This window comes from Vicugna pacos, chromosome 28 (assembly GCF_048564905.1).
Source record: "Vicugna pacos chromosome 28, VicPac4, whole genome shotgun sequence".
NCBI classification, from domain to species: Eukaryota; Metazoa; Chordata; class Mammalia; order Artiodactyla; family Camelidae; genus Vicugna; species Vicugna pacos.
The window spans coordinates 11,232,504-11,256,682 of NC_133014.1; the positions used below are offsets into that span (position 1 = coordinate 11,232,504).

Sequence of the window (24,179 nt, forward strand, 5' to 3'; positions counted from 1 at the left end):
GGCCTGGGGATGCTGCAGATGCACAGTTCACAAGAGAAGGGCCAGCAAAGTTGAGCTGGATCAAGTTCTCTGTTTAAGTAAAAAAAAAATATTTGGAGCATCTTACAGATGTCTGTTCTGTGTTAGTGCTTGGGAGAGGAAGAGGATTCAAGAGGTGTAGAAGACACGGTCCCAACCCTTTAAAGACACACTCTGTAGTGGGGGAGACCAGATGTTATGACTAAAAGTCAACATCAATTGAATGCTTTCTGTGGAATGACTAGAAACACTCCACACTGCACTCAGGGAGTTTTGAGTTGAAATTCTGCAGGGCTCGGGCAGAAATAATAATGAGAGCTTCTGGTTCTGGAAATTTAAGAGTAAGAAATGGAAGAAGCTTCTGATGGGCACAGTTCAGAGATGCTAGGAATACACTCTTCTCTCTCCTCCCAAATCTCATCCCTTAAATTCTTCCTCCTTCCTGGTGACTACACCAGTAGCTTCATTCCACCACCAGTTAGAGCTGTTATTGTGTAAATTCCTGGGAGAGACCCGCTTGAGGTCTTATCCACTATTTACATCTGAGAGTGAACTGCAGGGGCAGGTCCTGAGCCAGAAGCTAGTACACAGGTGATTAGAACACAGTGTGGTGACCTCTCGTTCAGGCAGCACCAGGGAGCTGGGCTACTGTGGAGGGTAGGTAGTCCCATTCTAGGGGGTCAGGAAAGGATGTAGAGGAGGTGAGGCCTGCCTGGGGGCCAGCCAGGTGAAGGGCAGTGGGAGGTGTGGAGGCAGGGAGAAGAGATAGCCACATGCAGGCTTGAAGGAGGTTCTGAGTGTAGCTGTGTGTGTTAGTGCAAGCATGCATGCGCGTGCACATTCGTGTGTGCACATGTGTGTATGGTGTGCATGTATGCCTGCACAAACCTGTGCCTGCATGTGTGCATATGTGTGCTGTGTGTGTGCATGAGTGTCTGGGTGTGCGTGTGTGCTGTGTGTGCATCTACAAGAAGCTTCAGACATTGGCAGTTGCTGACGCATAGAGGACTTTGTTCTTAGAAGCTCTGGAGTAACTTTATACAAGAGGGTGTTGTGTTCAGGGTTGCCTGTAACCTGTGTGTCCTAAGTCATACGTATTGAAAATCCATCACATTTCCCTTGTGACCCAATTTTTCATCTTGTGATCCCCTGCCTACACTACAGCCACCATATCGTTCTGGCCTTTATGAGCGGGTTCTGAAACCAACTCACACAGAACCCCACAGCTTACACAACACAGGGCAAAACCCAGATTTAGGGAGAAAGAAGTAAAAGTGAAGAAGAAAATTCTAATGAAAACCAAACTTTCCTGGATACCATTCGATCCGCTTGTCCGTGTGCAGTAAAGCCAACTGACTGGCAGTAGGTTGCAGTGAAGGAAAGCACAGCGTTTATTGCTGGACGCCAAGCAAGGAGTCCAGGCAGCTAGTGCTCAGAAGACCTGAACTCCATGATGGTTTTCAGGGAAAGGTTTTTAAAGACAGGGTGAAGGAGAGGGGTTATGGGGTCCATGATCAGCTTGTGGACATTCTTCTGACTGGTTGGTGGTGAGGTAACCAGGAGTCAACATCGTCAACCTTCTGGTTCCAACCATTCTGGGGTCTATGTGCTTGTAGGCAGCATGCAGTTAACTTCTTCCACCCGGTAGGGGTTTCAGTATCTGAAAAACAGCACAAAGGACATGACTCAGAATATTAGCCATAGTTCTAGAGGAGGAAATAAAGGTCCTTGACTCTGTTTAATGGCTAAACTATTATTATTTTGTCTTGCTTGACTGTTTTTCTTTGTTTCTTCTGTTTTCTTCTTCTCTGATTAAATATATTCTTGAAACTAGGGGAAAGCCTAGGAGGCTAAAGTTTTTCTACAAACAAGAGGCAGGCAGAGGACATGGGGAGCAGGGATCTGTGCTGGGAAGGCCTCATAGGTTCCTGGCCAGTTACCCCATTCTGCTAAAATATGCAACCACTTCATAAATGAACATGACAGAAATGGACATGATGATGATAAACAGAAAAGTTAACGTCTTAGAAGCACTGGCATTTGAATTATTTGACTGTATTTCCGATTGGATTTTACATTTGAGTAATTAAGAGGGTTTCCAAATGATTCTACCAAAACAAAAAGTCTATCTATGTCCCCTTAACAGACACAAACTCCCAGCAATCCAGGATCCAGATCTCACGGGCCCATTTCTGAGGCCAAGAGCCTACAGTGAGAATTTTGGGCTGCAGGTGGCGACAAAGATCAACTTTGGGGCCGCCTTTCTGGGCTGGAGCTACAAGAGCAATTAAATTAATCTCTCCTGTATTTAGTATCCACCAAGTGTCAGCCCTCTCCCTGTGACAGAGACTCTGCAGTGAATCATCCTTTCCCACACTCATCCCCTCTGACTCCCTTGGGACATCCTTGCCCAGGCTCTTGTCATAGGATTAGAGTGACAGAGCAGGCTGGCAGCCTGGAGTTTCGTCACAATTTCTGCTACCCTGGAGCATTTCCTACAGATATTTTTGAGGGCCCCAAGTCATAAGACCCAAGACACACAAAATAGCAGTCACATGAGCCTGTCTGCTCACAGGACTGCAGACTTGATACCTCCGAGCTAAGTATTTTCCATCCTGGTTCTGGGGAACACGATTCTAATGAATGTTCATGTGTTTATGGGGAAAATGGATTATTGTAATGATTAATTTTTTAAATTGTTTGCTTTTTAATTTTTTAATTTTTATTTTATTTTTTAACTTGGAGTACAGTCAGATACAATGTGTCAGTTTCTGGTGTACAGCACAATGTCCCGGTTGTGATGGTTAATTTTACATGTCAACTTGACTGCGTTAATGATGCCCAGAGAGCTGGTAGAACATTATTTCTTGGTGTGTCTGTAAGAGTGTTTCTGGAAGAGATTAGCATTTGAATCAGTGGACTGAGTAAAGGAGATGGCTGTCACCAACGGGGGTGGGCACCAGCCAATGCACTGAAGCATGGATGGAACAAAAAGGTGGAGGAAGGGCGAATTGGCTCTCTCTGTTCTTGAACTGGGATGTCCATCTTCTCCTGCCGTTGGACATTGGAGCTCTTGATTCTAGGGTCTTTGGAGTCCAGGACCTACACCAGTAATGCCTCCTTCTGCCCCTAGCTCCCCTGATGCTCAAGCCTTTGGACTCAAACTGAATTATACCACCAGCTTTCCTGGTCCTCCAGCAGACTGTGGGGCTTCTTGGCTTCCATAATTGTTTGAGCCAATTCATATACATCTCCTACTGTTTCTCTGGAGGACCCTAATACAGTTATCTCTGACCTAGTCTCGAACAGGCCTCTCCCCGTTTACTCTGCTTCAGCCACATCATAATCCTGACTATTTTCCAGAGACAAATGCTCCAAGCTGGAAGCCACCCCAGGGCCTTTGCACTAGCTTTCTGTCTGGAAGTCTCACTTCCTCAATGAAGGCTCCTCTGATCACTTCACTTAAAGCTGCAACACATACCTCTCTCCAAATCTCAGCACTCCTGAATCCCCTGGGGTACCATCTATCACATTCTAACACAACCTATGCTTTATAATTTATTTATTGTTCTGTTGACAAAAAAATTAATCAATAGTTGATCTAAGGAAGAAATGGAAAATTTTATTCCAGCCAACCTCAGGATTCTAACCTGGGTGACAGTCATTCAGAAAGCTCCAAGGACTTTTTCACCCGCTGGTCAGAGATCAAAGCATAGTGATACATGTTTCTGAGATAAAGAGTTACAGTCAAATGACAGACTGACAGTTTACACAACCCCGCTCTCCAGATTTTCAAAGCTTGTGAGAAGTGGGTCACTGTGACCTCTTACAAGATTAAGGAGGAATGTTATTTCCTAAGGACCTCTGGTTAATGCAGATGTAGAATACACACGAAAGGGGAGGGAGGAGGCCCAAATGGGCAGGGGAAAATTTTATGTTTTAATCTTTCTGGTCTTGCCATAAAATATGAATTTTGTTTCATCAATCCTTTTCCCCTTCTCCTCCCACTAGAAGGAAAGTTCCACAGGGCAGACATTTTTGCCTGTTTTCTTCGTTCATATTTCACGAGCATGCGAAGGTTTTTATGACCTGTGTCAGGCACTCATCCACATTTGCTGAATGAAGATGGTAAGAAACGTACAAGTAAGCTGGGGGGCTACTGATGAGTCCGGTCACCATGGGGAGCAGTCTCAGGAAACCCAAGTAGGATTCTCTGGTCTGATTTGGAGGTCAGACCCTACAGAGAATAGTACCAGAACTCGTATCCAGACTTGTCAGGAAAGACTGTGGCAGGGGAAGGAGGAGTGAAGAAGGGTCTAGTTTCCAGAAGGAGGGCTTATTGGGGTGGATAGGGCCGCAGGGCTCCCAGTGAATGTCTGAAGCCCTTTGCATGGTGTCTCAGTTACCTATGGCTGCATAACAACCAATTCCAAACTTAGCAACTTAGAGCAACAACACTTTATTGATTTTCATGATTCTGTGTGTTGCCCCCAGCAATATTATTATGATAAAGGTACTTATGCTATTCTTGTTTTTTTTTTTTCCTTCCCTGCCTTCCATCCATGCGTATTTATTGAATTCTACTTTATATTCTGTGCTAGGAGATAGGTGTAAGGTTTGACTTCCTTGTATAGGGGAGCAATTTGCCACCCCCAAATATTTCTTTGGCATGTGGACTATTTTGAGCTGATACAATCAAGGATCAAAAGGTTCAGGTAGAAACTTTGACCTCCCCCTAACTGCCTAAAAGAATGTAGTTAGAAGACCTATTCTTGGAAGGGAATTATGGCCATAGGTAACCATAGAATGATCTATGTGTGTAGATAGAGGGAACCTAGTCTGTTTGTTGAAATTCCTCTCTGGGTCCCATTTTCTATGCAAGGCTAGCAAACATTTGTTTTCCAAAAACGTGCTTTTCCATCTCCATGTCAATTCCCTTTCTCCCCTTTGAAGTCCCAAACCACTTGCCACCCCCCTCCCCCACATCCTCTTTTGTTTTTAGCTGAAGAGGGTATTTAAGTTACAGTTTCAGCCCTTTTGGTGAGTTACACAATTTTCCTGGGCATCTCCCGTGTGTGTGTGTGTGTGTGTGTGTGTGTGTTATTAAGCTTTTGTTTGGTTTTCCTCCTATTAGTCTGTCTCATGTCAATTTAATTCTTAGACCAACCAGAAGAACCTAGAAGGGTAGAGGAAAATTTCTTCCTCCCTTACCCTGGCCTTCTTGAACTCATACTTTTCTTGGTCTCCAAAGCCCTGTATTCAGTGTCAAGCAGCCAGTGAGAGCTCAGTCAATGGTCTTGAACGATTCTGAGTAAATTGCAGACTCAGAAGGTATTTTCACCCATATTCTTGACCCTCATCCAAGACCGTTTCCCTTTCACACTGGACAACCCTGAAGTTTGGATTTGCATGTTTACTGTGTTAAATAATAATAATTTGTCCTCAGGGCACCAGAGGTTGTCAAATTCTCTTGACCACTTATATCAGGATCTGCTGGTTAAAATAGAGGCCTAAGTCCCCACCTCGAGTTGGCTGGTACGAAATTGAGGGGCTGAGCCAGGAACTTGAATTTCTAGGAAGCCTCCGGGTGGTTCTTAGGAAGACGCTAAGGGTCCCCAGTGGACACCTAACTTCACTTCTTCCAGCCCCAGCCCCACAGATATTAGATCCCAGTCAGAGCACACGACACTCCGTATGTGTATGTTTCCATGACAAAAAAGGAATCAGTAAAACAGGAAGTTAAGAATCAAAACATAACTCTCCTGTACAAAAATATGTGCCTCAAATGTGACCCAAAATGTCATTCTCGGCCTGGGATCATTAGTCATAGAAGATTATGGAAAATCATCCTCATGAGGAGAGGCTGCCCATCAGTCACTACTTCCCCATACACCCTGCCGGAGAGGCGCAGGGGGTGGCCTGCACGGACATTCAGGGAAGCCGGGTTCAGGGAATTCATCAGAACAGACTCCCCTGGGGGCAGGAGGTGCTCTGCCCGAGGCTGGCTGGTGCCAGGCAGGGGCATGGTTTCTGGGTGATGGTTCAAAGCTGGTGCTGCTTCCTTTTCTGTTCTGGACGTTGGGTGCCTCTCCTTACTGGGTTGTACTCGGGGACACGTCTGTCGTATCTTGTAGGTGGCGCTTCCTAAGCCTGGCCACTTAACCAAAGGACGGGAGCTCCCGTCCTGAAGAGACCCTGACAGGGAAATACTTGTGTGGTAGAGTCCGCTCTCACTCACCCTCAACACTCTGCTGACAGCAGGTGGATGCTCGCCGCTTTATCAGCATTCTTATTACAGGGCAGCAGGCTGTGAGCATCTAAGGATGGACACATTGGCATTTTCATTTCCATGTGCTTATAAATGAGTACAGAGCTGCTAGGATCACCTCATACGGCTGTGCGGGTTATATACCTGGGATCTAGGGGCACCACTCACATTGTGGTATCATGTTCTTTAATATTTATAATGGCAATGTTATCGCACTTGGCAATAGAGTGACTTGTATTAACCACCCCCAGCCCCCTGCATATTTCTAATGACTTTCCAGCTGATAAGAATAGAATAAGAAAGGAAGGCTTTTACTAATTCACTCCAAGGAGGCACATGTAGCTGGAGCAAAGGTTGGAAGGAAAGGGGGTGAGGCAAGGATGTAGCTCAGAGGGAAATAGGAGCCAGATCATGAAATTCCATGAGACAGACTCAAAGCCTGGTTTTTAACAGGAGGGCACCATGGGGTCCTTATGGATGATTTCAAGCTGGGGAACGACACAGTCAGATTTGCCTCCTAGAAATAGTTGCTTCTGGCTGCTGGCTGGGGAATGGATGTTGACGCAACTTCTCAAATGGTTTTTCCTTGCTCCAGTGTTGCTCTCCTCCAATCCCATTGAGAGATGAGTGTCTGATATGTGTTGCAGGGGATTTGAGAGAAGTGAATGGATTTAAGGCACAGTAAGAAGATTTTGGTGATTTATCATATGCAGAATGAGGTTGATATCTAGTTTTAATGTCTATTAATAGATGTTTCTACTGATGGATAGTGGTTCTATTGATGGGTGGTGATTCCATTTATTGACATAAGGAACAATGGGGGAGAAGGTGGCAGTTTTGGGAGAAAGAGAATAAGACCTACTTTTGACTATGTTGAGTCAAGTGTAAATTAACATCCAGATAGAGGTGTTCACTGGGAAGATCTGGAATTCAGGAGAGGAATTTGGAATGGGGATACAAGTTTTGGAGTGTTCAACATAGAGTAGATAATTGAACTTAGGTGTGAATGAAATGGCGAGAGAGATTAGTTTAAAAGAGAAGATGGTCAGGAAGAAAGCCATTTGAGATTCAGGCAGGAGATGCAGAGGCTTCATTGGAGGCTCGGAAGGAGAGGTATTAAGAGGTAGAAGGATGGCCAGGAGACATGCAGTAGGGACACCTAGAGAAAAGAGGGGTTCGAAGTGAGAATCAACAGTGTCAAACACTAACAGCACATCCAGTTGGGTCAAGTTCACGAAGTGTCCATTGGGTCTAGGAACCAAGAGACCCTGGGGTGCTTTCAGGAAGGTGACTGAGCAAAAGTTCAAGTGAAGTGTCTTCCGGAGTGAGTGGAAGGTGAGAACGTGGAGGCAGTGAGTAGAGAGAATTTCTTCAATAAATCTGGTCATGAAGGGGAAGAGAGGCATACAGGTGTAGCTCGAGAAGACATGGGTCTCAGGGGAGAACTTTTCAGATGTGATAAGTCTAAAGAATGTAAAAGCTGATAGTAAGGAACTAATGGAGAAGGACAGGCTGGAAAAAAAAAAAAACAGGATTTTTGGAAAATGCAGGATGGGTTCCTGGGTTTGGGCACAGGCTCTATCTGGCTTTATATTTCTGCTCTACTATTTCTCATTGAGTAAATCGAATGAACTAGACATACTCAAGTTCCCTTTAAAATGATAAATGTAGCAGAGTCAGATGCTTTTATCTTTCCATGATGCATCTGAAACAAAAGTGCCAATGACGTTCTTCATTCTTAACAAGAAATCTTTTAAGTATACCATTTAAGGATAAGGAAATGCTTTTTCAGCATTATTTCCAAGGCAACCATTTCATTTATCTATTATTGTGAAATAAACCATCTTGAAAGTTAGTGGCTTAAAGAAAAAAAAAAGGAGTCAATATTTATTTTGCATGTGAGTCTGCAGTTGAGCAGGGCTCAGGGGAACCTCTTGTTTCATATCTACCCAGGATCAGCTGAGGGGGCTCAAAGGGTGGAAGCTGGATTCACCTGATGGTTCTTTCATTCATGGGTCTGGAGGTAATATGGGTTCCCTGCTGGGACCTCAGTGGAGTTGTTGGCCAAAACACCTTTGCACGGCCTCTCCATGATGATTTGGCTTCCTTACAACATGGTGACCAGGTTCTAAGAGTGAATGTCTTGGAAGAGAGCCAGGCAGAAACTGTAACTTTGGATGACTGGCTTCAGAAGTCATTCAGCCTCACTTCTATCCCATTCTGTCCATGAAAGGTGCGTCATTAGTTGTCAGCCCACATTCAAAGGGAAGGAAATTAGACTCCACCTCTTAATGAGAAAAGTCCCAGCGAATGTGTGGGCGTGGTTTAAAACCATGACAGCAACACGTTGCCAATTAAAACAACAAAGTATAATGTCAGGTTTCTTTCTCTGGGTAATTTTTGCAGGATAGAACAACTCCTGAAGCTGTCGATGTTTTATAAGACCCTTTGCTGAAATACTACTTGCAAGGGCATATTTATTTTAACTAGAAACAGAAAAGTTGGAGATAAGAATGGATATTCATACAGGTCTTCATGATGCATAGAAAAAAAGTGACAGTCTTGTGGCTGTTCTCAATGGGTCCTTTGAATGAGTTTATGATGCAGAAACATTACATCTCCAACTGAAGCTGAGAGGGAGAGGGAACGCCTCCTGTGTGGCTGAGATGTAGCGTTTATTTGTTATGAAGACTAGCACTGAAAGGGATGTTATTTGTATGATTAGAAAATAGCAGGCCTTTGGCTTAATTTCACCAGCAGAAATGGAAAAAGAACTAAATAGGATTTTACTTAATAAGAGTGGAATAAAGAACATAAAGTGTTTTTCTCCCACCATGTGTAAACTTGGGCCAGTACAGAGGGTGTATACCAATAGTGACCCCACATCACAGCCTTTTGGAAGAGGACTGAGTCACTTAATGCCCCAAGCCCTTAGCATGGGGCCAGGCACACAGGGTGTCACTTAATGATGGAGAATGGCTGATGAGGTGTGAGACTTGAGGAGGCTGAATGGGACGGTACCCAAAGCAAAAGTGTAGAGACTGGCCTCGAATGAGAGCAGGGCTCTTGCTTCTGTTGAATGAGAGGGGAAAAAAAAAGAATAAAGAAAGATTCAGTAGATTTTAAAGTGGGCAGTTAGAAATTTTGCTTCCACTAACTTCTGTTATTTTGCTGTAAGTGAGGGAAGTGAGGGAAGCGAGGGAAGAGGAGGTGGGGTAAGATACTGAAGACAGTGGGGAAGATGTCCTGTGGAGGTGAGACAGCCAGCAAGTTGTAAACACATGGAAGGGTTGCTAAGCAACCATAAGGGCCAGTTGGTTTTGGTATCATTTGTGTACAATGGGGCCCATCTGCCATGTCTTCCCAAGGGGCTCACTGACTTTAGTGTAGGATCTGAGAAGCAGACATCGCACAGATCCAGAGCTTTGCCAGGCCATGCAGTGGGAGGGCAGAGGGGCCAAGCAGTGGGGAATACTGACAAAAGAATGTCCAGCGAGGGGCTGGAAAGAAGTGAAGACAGGAGGAAATGATAAAGCCAAGTTGAGTAGGTCAAAGGATTAGAGGTCTCTGGTGGTCGGAGTATGTAAGTAGGGGGTGGGGTGGGCGGAACTGGAGTGAGAGGAACAGAGGGAGAAAGAGAGGAGGGAGGGAGAAACAGGGCACACAGATGGTCTGCGGTGGTCAGAGTAGGATGTTTGAACTCTTTAGAGGTGAAGAGGTTAAGAGTGATGACAAGGCATAGGGTATGACCCTGGGTGTGGATTAAAAAGTAAGTAGAGGTGGAAGTCACTGGAAGTGAGAAAGTCAAGGGACTGAGAAGCCGTGGTGTCAGTCATCCAAATAGGTGTCAAGGTCTTTTGGGATTTAGGACAAAGAGGCGGACTTGGTTCCTGGTGCCAAATATTGAACAAGTGGAGGGGAGTGGCCAGGAGGTCAACAGCTGAAAGCTACAAAGAGAGGTGTAGGATGGTGTAAACGTCAAAGAACTGGGGCTTTTGTCTGCTTGTTTTGGTTGGTTGTTCATTTTACAAGGTTGCTGATGTCATAGTGTGATGTCATAGTGTGATGTCAGTGGAAAGTTGGCCCCAACTTCCTGGTCAGGAAATATCTATGTGTAGGGGCATGGGTTCTTTCTCCTTGCAAAAAAGCTGCAGGAAAAGCATGGTCCCCAGAGGAGAGCCAGGTGTCAGCCAAGGCAGGAGTTGGGGGAATATTTAGAAAGGAGAATAGAGAGATAGAGCCATTCATTTAAAAAATAACTGTTGAGCACCTGCTTTGTGTATGATCCTGTTTGGGGGCATTGGGACATGCTAAGGAATTTACATTCCAGTGGCAAGAAATGGAGAAGACACACCAAGCAGATACATACTGAACGTAATTTTGGTTAGAAATATAGGCTGTAAGGCAAAAACCCAATAAATCAAAAAACCAGGGCTATTAGATGGAGAGCGAAGGGTGTGCAGAGGAAGTGGGGACTTATTTGTCACAAACTGTGTCCTCCAAAGGGAATGTGGGTACAGCGGGAGCTGTGTCAATGGTAGAGCCAGACCCATTTTTTACTGGATTAACGCTTGCTGGAATAAGTAGCTTTACTGAAGAGCAGATGGAGGCAAGCACATTAGGGTTTGCAAATCATCACTGTGGGATGCGTGATTTTTGTGAAATAACACAGAAACTATTTCCCATGTGGCCAGTGTACGACCTCTCCTATCTACTTGACCTCAAGGCCAATGACAGACACTTGCAATCTCTGCCCACGGGTCCCCTGGGTCACCAAACCGTGCCAGGGGTTGGAGGCAGCCTCCCAGGTCAGTCTCAGACAGTTTGCACACAGCTCAGGAAGCAATGGGGTTCTTGAAGTTGAGCAAAGGGAAGTGGCTAACACTTCAGACATGACACTCATTGAGGCCAAGAGGAGACACTTTTAGGGCAAAGAAAGGGAAGTTTTACTTTACCAGGGGTTAGAAACATAGGTTTCCTTTCTTAATAGGAACCTAAAGTTAAAGCAAGATCAGGAACAGCACCTCGAGGACAGAGCCATAACTGAGTGGTAGTGGGAACTGGGGACTTCGGGGAGGGTGCCCTTTGTCCAGGTGGCCCGAGAGCATCAGTCCTGGGCTCCCGTTTTCCTCTCTGGTGCCCTGATTGGCCAGGGCATTGGAAATGTCCCTCGGGCCCAGAGTGGTGCCCTTCTTGTCTGAGTTTCCTTTTTCATGAACCTGCAGGCTTGTATTTCCTGGTTCTCTCTTCACCTCTGCCTCTTCTTGAGATCACGTGGAAAATGTATTTTTTCCCTTGCTCGTTAAAGTCCTTCCCTTTAAAAATGACTAAATTGACTCATTATTGATTTATTTATTCCAACTTTTTGAGCTCTTACTCTAAGATACTAGTGTAGAAAAGAAGACTAAGATAAAAATGTTATAGTTCGTAATCCAACAGAGAGAACAGAACATTTTTAAAAGACACTATAAAATAATAATACATGCTGAAACTTCGGTTTGCCCTTCACTCTTTCAGGCATCGCTCAGGCTTCAACCATCAATTATAGATCTTTGTCTCTAGTGCAGGCTTCTAAATTCCAGGTGTGTTACGTCCAGCTGCCAAATGAACGCCTCCATTGGGTGTCCCATCACGTCTCAAACACAATGCAACTTAAGTTGAATTAACCACCTCTCTTTACTACGCTCAGGAATAGCCTGTTCCTCTTTCTTCTTGTATCTTCTCAGTAAATGGTTCTAGTGTCCCCCCATCTAAGCGAAACAATAAGAATACCCTTGGTCACTCTGGTTCCTCTGCATTCCAGAGTCACATTCGATATTCAGGAGTCACTAAGTCCTGTTGAATTTACCTCCTAAATATTTCTAAGGCCTTCTGTCCATCTTGATGGTCACCACCATAGTTCAGACTCTTGTCTCAGCATCCATGGGTTACTAAGGCAACCTTCCAACCAGCCTCCTGACCACAGTTTGCCTTGTTTTACACCTCGGTCCACACTGCTCCGTGTGGATGCTCTGCCTTTTCTTCAACGGCTCCCATATGCTTTTAACACAAAGAAGATCCCTCATATTCTGGACCCTGCACATCCCCCAGCTCATCTCTCAGTTGCCCTCATGGCTCCCTGTCCAGGTAGCATCTTACAGCCATTGTGGACCTCTTGAAAGTCCTGCAGGACGCTGTTCCCTCTCACAAGTTCTGTCTCTGCACATGCTGCTCATCCTGTCCAGAAAATCATTCTTCTTCCACTTCCTTGGCTAATTTTGCTCATCCTTTGGAGCTCAGTGAAGGACTTGACCCCTCTGGGAAACAATGTGTAGCCTGGTGGCCAGATTAAGAATCCATTTTCTACACTTCTGTGAGACCCTGGATCACCCCATCGTAACACTGGCCAAACTCCCTTTTCATTGTGAGCCTCTTCAGTTAACTTCTAAGCAACCTCAGGGCAGGGGTGGTGCCCTGAATTTTTGTATCTTCAGTGGTAGTCTCAGTAAGTGCTTAATCAATGTCTGATCAACAAGTAAATGAAAGAAAAGAAAGAATGAATGAAAAGAAGAGAGAGGGGAAAGAAAAACAGACAGAAGAAAGAATGAACAAAAGAAGAAAGGAAGGGAGGGGGAGAGAGAGCAAGAGAGAGAAAGAAAGAAAAAGAAAGAAAGAAAAAGAAAGAAAGAGAGAGAAAGAGAGAAAGAGAGAAAGAAAGGAAAGGAAGGAAGGAAGGAAGGAAGGAAGGAAGGAAGGAAGGAAGGAAGGAAGGAAGGAAGGAAGGAAGGGAGGAAGGAAAGGAGAGTACATGAGAACTGAGAGGAGCAGACAGTAAGCCACTCTGGAAATAAAGCAATGAAGGCTTCAAGGAAGAGGTGATGCTTGAGCCAAGTGTTGAAGTAAAAGTGGGCGTTATCCAGGCAAAGTTAGGCCAAGAGGATTTTTCGACAGAGCCAAGAACACATGCTAAGGCAAAGAGGTGAGGAAAATGGTAAAGTGTGGCTTTACTCATCAGGATGCAGTGGCAGGCAACAGAAAAGATGCTAGCTGATTTAATCAGGAAATGTTTTCCTGTAAAGAATTGCGGGGAGGGTACAGCTCAAGTGCTAGTGCGCATGTCTAGCATGTACAAGGTCCTGAGTTCAATCCCCAGTACCTCCGTTAAAAATTAATTAATTAAATAAAATCGAATTACCTCTCCTCCCACCAAAAAAAAAAAAAAAAAAAAAAAAAAAAAGAATTGGGGACTGACAGAAGCAACTAGAAGACTCAAGGAATGGCCTTTGGATTAGGCATCCAGGAATAATCTCTGGAGGGACATGCCAGAACCGGCTTGCTGGGGGGACCGTCATCTCGGCTACAATCAGGAAGATGCTGTCATAGCTCCTGGCTTCAGTCACACCCTGGAGCCCAAGGTGGGGCTCAAGAGGCAGCTGCCATGGCTGCTGGCCCCCGAAGCACACGGCCTGACCCATAAGCTGGGGACCAGAAAGCCACCTCCTGGAGCGCGCTGCGCCTGCTAAAATCTTCCGTAAGAGAGTGGACGACTCGGCCCAGATCACGCATTCCAACTGCAGGTCTGCCGTGGGCGGCCCTGCCTGGCAGAACGCACCCCCGGGGTTCCGGCTTCCCAGGCCCCGCCGGGACGAGCTGCAAAGAGGCTGAACGCGACACCGAGGAGCCGGGCTGCCGCGCGCGCTGCCCCGTCCCACGCCGGGCCCTAGGTGACAGGCGCGGCCCGACGCGATGGGGGAGGCAGCAAAGCGCTACGCAGGGCGGCCGTCCCCGCTCCCCGGGCCCCCGGCCCGACTTGCTGACCTCCATGCCCACGGCGGAAAGCTGAACTAACGCTCTCACATCTTTGTCTACTGAGGCCCGTGCTCCGCCCTGGCTTTCCACCTTGCAGCTTGGAGCCTAATTTAGAATCAGCATGTGCAGGACTCGTGCTCCTGCGGTGGCTGACTCACAATGACAAGTCTGACATCCTCCGGGGCGGGGGGACCCGGCAGAGCCCTGGACCTAAGGGGGGGGGGCAGAGGTCTTGTCCCGCAACGAGCTCTACTCCACCACAGCGCACTGTGACGGTGGACAAATTACTCTGAGGTTCCGGATCGCACTCAGGGCTTCTTGCCATCAAAATGCTCGCCCACAAAATGAGGGGTCAGGAAAACACTGTGGCCACCACCGTTACCACGGGTACCTTAATGCTTTCTGTGCCTCTGTGTCATCCCTCATATTCGCAGTCCTCGGTTGGGACATCCAGTGGGCCTTTCTTTGGTCATGTGCCCACCCCACTCTCACTGTCCGGGGAAAAAGAAAGCAGTATTTTGTTCTTTTGAGTGATGAAGTGGAAAGCAAAGCCCTACTTCCTTCCCAGACATGATCGGTGGGGGATTTATCCCCAGTACAAAGTACGTTCAGTTGGTGGAAAGAAAACAAACAAAAAAATGCTATGGACACATTTTTAAAACAAGAATTATTCAATCTAGCTTCTTCCTCTACTGATATCCTTAAAATCAGAAGTTTAATGTGCAAGCTAGATTTGTTTCTATCACATCTGAGAATAAACACATAATTACACCCTTGAAATATACAACTGTATTCTGAGATCTGAAATTGTCTCATGTACCACCAGTGAGAGCTGTCCCACATGATCACAAATGTCTGCCTGGCAGGTGGAGCATTGACAAAAACAGCATGAAAAGCTAATCACTGTTAACAGATCCATCTTCATCAGAGGGGTCACTGGCACGAGTAATGGAAAGGGACTCAGACTAACTGAAATAGAAAAATAACTAATTGAAAAAAGTACCAGGTAGTTTCTAGAATCAATGGGAAAGTTGGAAAACTGGCTCAGAAAACAGGCAGAAATGAAGGGAGGCTTTTTTGCAAGGGTGAGGTGGGGTAAATTGAGGGGGGAAAAAAGCCAAGAAATGACAGAGAGAAAGGCCACCTGCACAGGAGGGGACATTCAGTGGCAGCATGTGTTCCTCCCTAAGAGCCGGCAAGCGGGAGATTACCTCGTGCTTAGCCGGGTCCAGCACTGCACCACCAGGGGGCTGGTGGAGTCCCGCCCCAGGAGAGGTGGCGAAGGCCAAGAGGTAGGGCCAGGACAGGCGTACATCAGACCAAGGGCTGGACACTGCGGGAGACGGAAGGAGAGGGTCCCGGTCTTTATGAGAGCGAGGTTGGCCTAATGGTTGACCTTGAAGGTGTTGTTTTGAGTACGACCTAGAGGTGCCTCACATTGGGAGCACTTTCAGACCCCAACATACAAACGAAGAAGCGGAGGCTCTGAGGAGTTAGGTCACCCGGCTCAGTTAGTAAGCGGTGTAGACTGGATTCCAGTTCAAGACCTTCCTGACTAAGAGCCCGCGCTTGTCACCATCACTCCTCATTCCTGCCCCTTCTCAGTAGAGGGTGCTTAACAAGCTCAGAGAAGCCAAGACTTGGTGCTGCAAGAAAGGCCCTAACGACCTGCGAGCAGGAGGAGATGGCAGGTTCCTGGGGCATCAGGAGGGCTTCATAAAGGAAGCAGCATTCTGCATGGGCTGTGAGGGTCCACCAGGATTTCAACAGGTGAGTGTGGGTAAGAAAGAGGATGTGGCAGTTTGAGGGAGACAAACAAGACAAAATGGTTAGAAAATGTGCTGAAGATTACTCAGCTCAGCTAATAACAGACAGAAACGAGACTTACCTCCGGGTCCAACATGATTCTAGACTGGCTGACTTTTGTCTCTGCATGGTGTTGTAGTTCTACTGAAGTTCTGAGGAAGGAAGTCTAGGGGTTCTTGACAGATGTCCTCACCCTTCTCAGTAACACAGAAGATAAAGTCCCCAACAGGTAAAGGGTCACCCAGAGGTAAGTTGAGTTCATAGCAATGGTAGTAAGAGTGAAAACAAATCTTTGGTAACCTGAAAGACATGCTTCTCAGAAGGAAAATTTCTTCATGTCATGAGGTCATTGGCTCCAAGACCAGTGGGTGTCATGGATGATGTCAGCTGTTGATTCACTGTCTGATGGACCTGCACAGGGAGTGGGTGGGAGGCTGGGCAGTGGCTAGGGGAATCTGATTCCTCCTGCCCCTACAATGATCTCTTCCTGGGCCTCCTCACTGTGGTGGCAGGAGACAGGTAAAGGGATTTCTCCAATGTTTGAAGGTTACAGCAGGACAGGAGAATCACCTGCTGATTTCCAGCCTTAGAGATGGACTGTTGTTGGCTCAAGGAGCTGGGGTGTTCTGTGCATCATACACCTTCCCTGGCCCCTAAGGTGTGGCACTGAACTGGGAGTCAGAAGACTTTGGTCTTAGCCTCCTCCAGTGGTTCACAGCCTGAGTGCATAGCTAACATTTATCGGAAGTTAAGCATGTGCTACTAGCCTAATGGACGGGTTTTCTTTGACCTCTATTGCACTGATGAAGAAACAGAAGTTCAGAGAGACTAAGCAACTTGTCCAAAGTCATAGAGCTAGTCAATGGTGTGGCCAAATTTAAAACCAGGTTTATCCAGCTCCAGATCCCATATTTGATCCATTTTGCTATGAATTAAACATGATTCTGATTTCGAGAAACTCCTCATGGCAGTGAGGAAGCAGGGGGAACTGCGATTTACCATAACAGTGTAGCAGTGTGGAAATAAAAAGCAGAGCACAGGAGCCCTGGGAGGACGCTCTAACACTGATGTGGAATGCATCAGGGAGGCCTTCTTAGAGGAGGTGGCCTTTGAGCTCAGGGGTGAATGAGTTTCTGGCCAGAAGAAGGGCTCCTGGGTAGAGGGAGAAGTATGTAGACATGAAAATGGCAAACACATTTAGCAAGAGTGAGTAGGCTGGCGACCACAATGGTGAGTCAAGAGCTTATGCCATCAGGGTCTACAGTTGGCATGGATGATGCCAACTGGAGAGGCTTTGAAAAGAAAGCCCCTTAACCCTTCCAGCTGAGTCCTAAAGCTGTGCTGGTTATAATCGTCTCTCACGAGAACAGAGTAGTTGGACATTTGAGCCTACTTATCGTTCTGTTCCGTAATCACTACGTTGCTCATTTCAGATGTGCCAGAGTAGCATTTTTGGTGAGAACGGTTTGCTGAGAACTGTAAACACTCTACATGCAGCTGCAGGCTTCTCAGTGTGTTACTCATACACCGTGATCATTCGATCATGAGGCACAACCATCTGCTCAGAACTTCTTTACAGTAGAGGGAAATTTGCATCCTAGCTCCATGTCTTCTGAGAACTGTACACCTCAGACACCTCCTTCCCTTTTCTGAGCCTCAGTTGGATGAGATGACACCAACACTAAGCGTTTTTTGTGTTTGCTGCTCAGTCTTTAAAACCAAACGTTTCAAATTGCTGCATGAGTTTCCGTACGTGTATCATTATTAATTAATTTTCCTTTTCTTGTGCACTGAGGTCTCCTTTAATCTTTTGTTGTTTTCATCTATGCTGAAATAACCATGTCATTTTTATCTTCGGATTATTTCCTGTTGAAGGATTCCCTTAAATGGGATCGATGGATCCAAGACCCTTAATATTGCTATGGATTTTGATACATGTCACAGAATTACCTCCTGAAAAATTTGTAAATGTAGCTTGTCACCTCCATCAGATTTCAATACAACACTGATGTTGGTAAGTGTGCTTTTCCTAATTTTTGCTAATTTATTAGGTGTAAATGCCTTATTTTAACTCCGATTTCCATGTTAATGGTAGAAGTTAAGCATTTTCTCTACTTTTGTGTTCCATCTGATTTCAACTTTTGGTAGATTTTCCTTTGCTCATTTGTCTACTGGAATTTTAGTATTTTTCTTTCTAATTGTATGACTCCAAAATCACCTGTAGGAAAACAAGCAACAGTCTCTCTTGGGAGCTACAGAAATGAAGGAGTAGGTTAAGAGCCAGACGGCAGGGGGATGGTGAAGAAAGACACAAAATAGTACCTTAGGGTGTATTTTCATTTCTGAAGTTTCTCCAGAGTAATGATTATTACCCTTTTTTGAGATTATACATCCTTTTGAGATATGAGTCCTTATCCCCAAAGTGAACTTCACCTGTTGCATAAAATTTAAATGCATTCGTGGCCCTCAGGCTTATGCACAGACCTGTCTTAGTTTGGGAGTCTTTGTTTTGTAATATGGCTTTAGCTAAAGTACTCATTTAATTATTGATATTTTTAGCTACCTTAACAAAGAGCTTAGCTGTTATGTTTTGTTATGTTTAAAAGGTTATTGTTATAAATAAAATTCAACGTGGTCTTTATTTATTTATTTGTTTTACTTTTGGAGGGGAAGTAATTAGGTTTATTTATTTATTTATTTATTTACTTATTTTAATGGAGGTGCTGGGGATTGAACCCAGGACCTCCTGCGTGCTAAGCACGCACTCTGTCACTGAGCTATACCCTCCCCTGTTCTTTATTTCTCTTCCTTTAACTTTTTTTTTTTAAGGGGGGTTTTGAGGTTATTGCTGGGTGAACTTCAAAGTCCCAGGTAAGAGTATGACCTCACCATTCAGACTTCCAACTTCAGGTATGATGGTCCCAGTGATCTGGGAACCTCAGAATCTGAAACAAAAAAATAACAGATTGAGGCTCCCAAAGACTTCAGAGTGATCAGATACAGAATTTTAAATAATTCTGTGTAAAACGTTTAGTGTAAACAATTGAATCAAAAAATGAGCAAGAGACAAGTATAACAAAGGAGCTGGTAGTATTGGGAAAAACATTGAGCTTTTAGAAATAACAAATAATGTTTCTGAAATAAACATTCAGTAGGTGGGTTTAAACAGCAGAGTGAATGACTAAAGATGAATTACTGCGCTGAAAGTTTCAGGCCAAAAAAAGTTACACAGAATGCAGAACAAGGAAACAGGGTGATTCAATATATGACAGATGTGTCAAGACACTGTGAGGACAGCATAAGAAAGCCTAACACAATCAAATCACAGCCCCTAAGAGGGAAATAGAGAGCAGGAAGAAGAATAAGAATCAATGTGTTAATATCTTAGAATATTCCAGAACTGATAAATAAAATGAATGCACAGATCCAGAAACACATCTCATTCAAAGAAATATAAATAAGAAGAATTCACACACAGACACGTTGTAATGAATCTGAGGAAATGCCAACATTAGAGATGATTTTACCAGTAGACTGACAGCTGACTTCTGGATAGCAATGGCAGCAGGAAGACAGTTGAATGCTATCCTCAAAGTGTTGAGAGAAAATGAACAGTTAATACAGAATTGTATACCTATCGAAACTATCTAGCAAGAAAAATGACACAATGAAGCTACTTCCAGACAAATAATAAATGAGTTTACCACCAATTAGTCCTCATTAAAAAAATAGATACTCTTTTAAAGGGTGTTTCAAAAAGAAGGAATATGAATATGGATCAAGAGGCCTCGTGGTATGTCTGACCCCAGGTCAATCACTGAATACACACACACACACACACACACACACACACACACAGCCCTCTCCCGGACTGGCAGTGGTGCCAACACTCAGATCCCAGGTCCCCCTCTGGAGCTCTTCGGGAAAACCACTGTCATCCTGGGCTTTATAGAAAGGCCTCTTCTCTGGTCCCCTTTGTCCTCATCCTGGGGTTTCCTTCTGTGCTGGGGGCTTGAAATCCAAGCTTCCAGGGTCTGCAACTTTCTCTCCATCAACCACATCAGAACGCATAGCTTATTAACCCCAGAAAGGGCCTGAGACCAATCCCCAAATGAAAGGAACTGGACTTGTTGCAGGTGACGAAAGCATTCACTCTCCACTGTTCGAATTTCTGTGTGGACACAAGTTCAAATGCGTGCCAGCCAGGAGGCTCCCAGCATCCCATCCAGGATGACTCCTGTGGCCTTGGAGAAGCTCCTCCCCTGCCAGGAGCGGTCAGGTGTGCTGGTCCCCTGGATCACGTGCCGCCTTGCTTGTGGATGAGAATTCCATCTTCTAACTGCAGAGAACTAAGCACCTCACAGAGCACTCCCACAAACACAGGTTCGCTTTTAATCGGTCTTGGCAACCGTTCTATCAGGGAAGTAAAAAGTAGGTCAAGTAGCTCTCATTTTAGAGCTGGGAAGATGGAATCTCAGAGAGGAAGAAAGGCTTGTCTGGGAACAGTCCATGAGCACATGACAAGTTCAGGTTTCCTGACTACGTATCTTGTATTTTATTCATGAAGGAGGTGTTACGGTGGTGAAGTGGGCTCTGAGTCAAACAGCGCTCTGGACCTCCTCAATTTCCTCATCTGTAAAAATAGAGATAATAGTTACACATTCTAAAGACCATTGTGAAAGTTCAATGAGAAAGTCTACACGATGGAGTGACAGCTGTCATTAGTCATCGTCACTGTAGATGATTCTGGGGTCACCTCCCCCAGCCCCATCAGAACGGCCCACAGCTAAAGAGGCCCCATCTCCTCTCCAGGGGAAGCCTGCATCCAATGACCAGTTAATGAGGGGGAATAAAGGCCTGACTCCCCTGCCAGGGCCACCCCAGCTCCAGATCTCCTCGGGGACGGTGGAGGTCCATGAGACTTCAGTGCCCTTCAGTTCCTCTTTCTGCATGTCTTGCTTTCTTCAAACCACCTAGGTGTGGATCCTGAGATAAGCCTCCAATAAATGCTTGCCTGCCTGCCCGTCTCCACTGCATGCTAGATTCTGTGCACACACTTGAAGACCGTCCTCCATCAGCCAAGCATGAACCACAGAGGGGAGTGAATTCGCCTGGAACCCTCCTCACAAAGCCCTCTTCCTGGGGTAGCCGAGATGCTGATCTGTCTTAGGTGTATGTGCCCCGTGTTCTCGCAACAGACCAAGACAGGCAGGCGCTCCTGAGGTCCAAGTCTGTGACCCTGGCCCCCAGCACTGGGGACCTGCCAGCTGAGGTGGCCTGCAGGTCTGGGGCAACCCCAGACTCGGGGCCGTTCTGCTCCTGGGCACACGCTTCTTTCCCCAGTGATGCAATCCTGTGTAACAGACCACAGGTCAATTGCACGTTCCTGTTACCCAGCACAGAGCTGGCTTGCAGCTCAGTCTCTCCAGGAATTCTGACGCACCGCAAGACTCCATGGTTGCAATGCTTCTACTCTCTCTGTGAAAGCCCCTGGCCTCAGAAAAGGAAGTGTTCTCAGGTGACTAACATGTGAGGCAGGGCTTCCCAGGGCCCGGCCACCGTGGGACTTGAAACAAACAACAGAGAAATACCTTAGCTCAATTTTTTTTTCAAATTATATTTTGAGGGGGTAGGATCTCTGACTCTCCCCTCCCCGCCCAGATAAGCATACAATGGAAGAGGGAAAATGCAAACTGAAGAGTTGTTAGTCCTTCTCCCACATCCATCCAGATTGCCACCCCAAGTCCACCCTTCTGGAAGTTCCAGGGGCCCCAGTTCAGCCAAAGTCCAGAGCCCTGGGATGGATGGATAGGGGTCTGGATGCCAGGGCCCCCATCACCCTGTAGGCTCCTCCCCATTGCTTTTCCCCTTGAACTCGACGTTCTGGCTCTGACTGACTTAGGTCACCTGAAACCCTGAGCAATGCTTTCTTTCACTTTGGGGCCTCTTTCCCTTCCTCCTCCCCTACCTGTCGCGTCTCTCTCCCCTGACCCCACTCCCAAGCCTGAGTGGGGGGCCCCTGTTCTGTATGCCCAAAAAACCCTGTGCTGCCTGTATCCCTGCACACATCACTCTGGGATGTCGTTTTCTGAGGTGTGAGGGCTGAGTCTGGAGAGGACATGTCCACCTCACTCCCCTCTATGCCCCAGCGTCTAACTTAGCACCTGGCAGGAGCGGGGAGACTGGTGGGGGAGTGAATCTTCCTGGAGCAAATGAGTGTGCACTTCAGGGCCTGATTGTTGGTTGTTGTTGTGGGGACCAAGGCCACCTCAAACTGACAGCTCTACCGCTTGGCTGCTGGGAAAGCCCGAGGAACTGCTCCTCTTCCTTCCGATTCAGCTTGGACAACACCAGAAGGATGCAGCTTGCTGTGACTCAGGTCCTGTGCCCCATGCACTGTGACAGAGGATGGGGTGAGCAAAGAAGGAGCGGCTTGCCAAGATGAGGCGGCGTGCCTGGCAGGCAAAACCCCAGAGGATGCTACTGAAGGCGGGACTCACCCACAAACTCTGCGGGCCAGATGGCCTCTTCAGACGCAGGAAATGATGCTTCCTGCTGTCGACCTGGCCCTTCCTGGACTGTCCCTTCTGCAATTTCATGTTGATTGACTCCTCAGTGTCCTTCTGTGTTGCTTGTTGGCCTTTATGGAATTATTCAAGCGTTTGGTTACAGGAGGCAGACCAGCTTGAGCTAGCTTTGGCTGTGATGTGGAGTTTGTGGGACGGGACACTGGGACAGGGAGTGCAGGATCTCATGAGAGACCTCAACCAGGAACGTTCAGGTTTTGAGACATGAAGGCATCACTGTCAGCTGAAGGCCACCGCCTTCTCATTTCTGCGTCTGTCTATCTACTTCTATGTGCACCTGTGGAAAATAGCCATTCTAAAGCTGTTGGATTTCCCTCAAATTTACTTCTTCCTTTGGCCTCAGGACCTTGACATTGCTCTTCCTCTGCGTAAAACTGCCCCCTTCCCAAGCTCCACAGACTAGTCAACCATCCTCACCTTGAAGAGCTCAGCTCAGACAGCCATGTGTGTGATCGTCTGGGCAGCATCTGCCTCCCCGGCAGGTCACGGCAAGGACTGTGTGCGCTTTTTGTTCACCACTGTGTCCCTGACTCATAGCCTAGCACCTGCCGTGTAGAGAAATGAGTCAAAGAAAGGATGAGAAGCCACCACACATAGCGGCTCCAGGCTTCTCAGGTGCTCTGGGTGCCCGAGGCCACGCTCTGATCCTGTAGCTTTGGAGGAGTGGTGGGCGGCCTGAAGGAGAGAGTTTTGGAGTGGGCCAGGCTCTGGGGGTTTAGAGAGGCCAGCCAATGGTCCCTCTACCCTGGATGTGCCCAGTGTCAGGGGGAACCCCAACCTGTGTTCTGATCAACATACCAACCCTTGGCCCTGCCTGGCAGCCTGGTTTACTATTTCCCTACTGACCACAGGCCAGGGGAGACATCAGACCCACACCCTGCGAGAATATAGCTAATATTTCAGAGATGCTTCCTGTATTCTGAGCACCTTGTGTTTAGTAGCTCGGTCCTCACAATCCCACAGCAAGGTGGGCCACAGTCTTACCCTCATTTTCCAGATGTTCCCAGGATCACACAGTATAGATCATGGATCTGAGCTTCCGGCACCAGAGCCCGCCTCCCAGAGCGGCCCTCCTGATGTAACAATAGAAACGCATCATGGTGACAAGGAAGGTCCTGGGGCCTGTTCCTGGCTGCCCCAAAGCCCAACTTTCCAGGTTTACAAAATTCAGTTTCCTGGTTCATTAGCAAATAGGCATTTCTCTACAAAAGTGGCTTCAAAAATTCCCAGCCCAGCTCAGAGGCCTTGGCATTAGAGTTGGTGGGGCTGGGCAGCAGAGGGCAGGAAGTAAGGCACCCTGGGAAGTCCCTGCGGTTGGGGCACCAGAACGGGGGCCCTGCATCTCTCAGCCCGACTTCAGGCCCCGCGGGCCGAGCCCAGGGACCCTGGGGACGAGCCTGGGCCCCAGAGACAGGGCTGGGGGAAGTGAACTGCTCCTCCCAGACCCCGCTGAAGGATGACCTCTCCCGACAGAGGAGACAGGCTTGAAGGTGGCAGGACTAGGGGCAGCCACGAGGCTGGCCTGCCCTCCCCTCGCCCTAAGGCATTGCCTACAGTAAGGCCCTGTTTCAATGCACACAGTTCATGAGAACATTTTGTAGCCTGCGTTTCTTTCTGCCAGCCCCACACCTAGGGCAGGGCGGGGTAGGGCAGAGGGTCAGCTCCCTTTGCAATGATCAGAATGAGGCCTGGAGAACGGAAGGGACACATCA

General features: G+C 46.8%; 2 long non-coding RNA genes across 2 annotated transcripts; both read right to left on the bottom strand.

The window, feature by feature from the left end:
- Positions 1–830: 830 nt before the first annotated feature.
- On the bottom strand, positions 831–16,521 carry LOC140690006 (uncharacterized). Its single transcript, XR_012065186.1, has 2 exons — positions 15,963–16,521; positions 831–1,678 (listed from the first exon to the last, which is right to left on the bottom strand). It is a non-coding gene; the product is annotated as an uncharacterized lncRNA (long non-coding RNA).
- A 3,728-nt stretch (positions 16,522–20,249) lies between these two features.
- LOC116285920 (uncharacterized) lies at positions 20,250–23,530 on the bottom strand. Its single transcript, XR_012065185.1, has 3 exons — positions 23,452–23,530; positions 22,885–23,012; positions 20,250–20,513 (listed from the first exon to the last, which is right to left on the bottom strand). It is a non-coding gene; the product is annotated as an uncharacterized lncRNA (long non-coding RNA).
- Between the last annotated feature and the right edge of the window lie 649 nt (positions 23,531–24,179).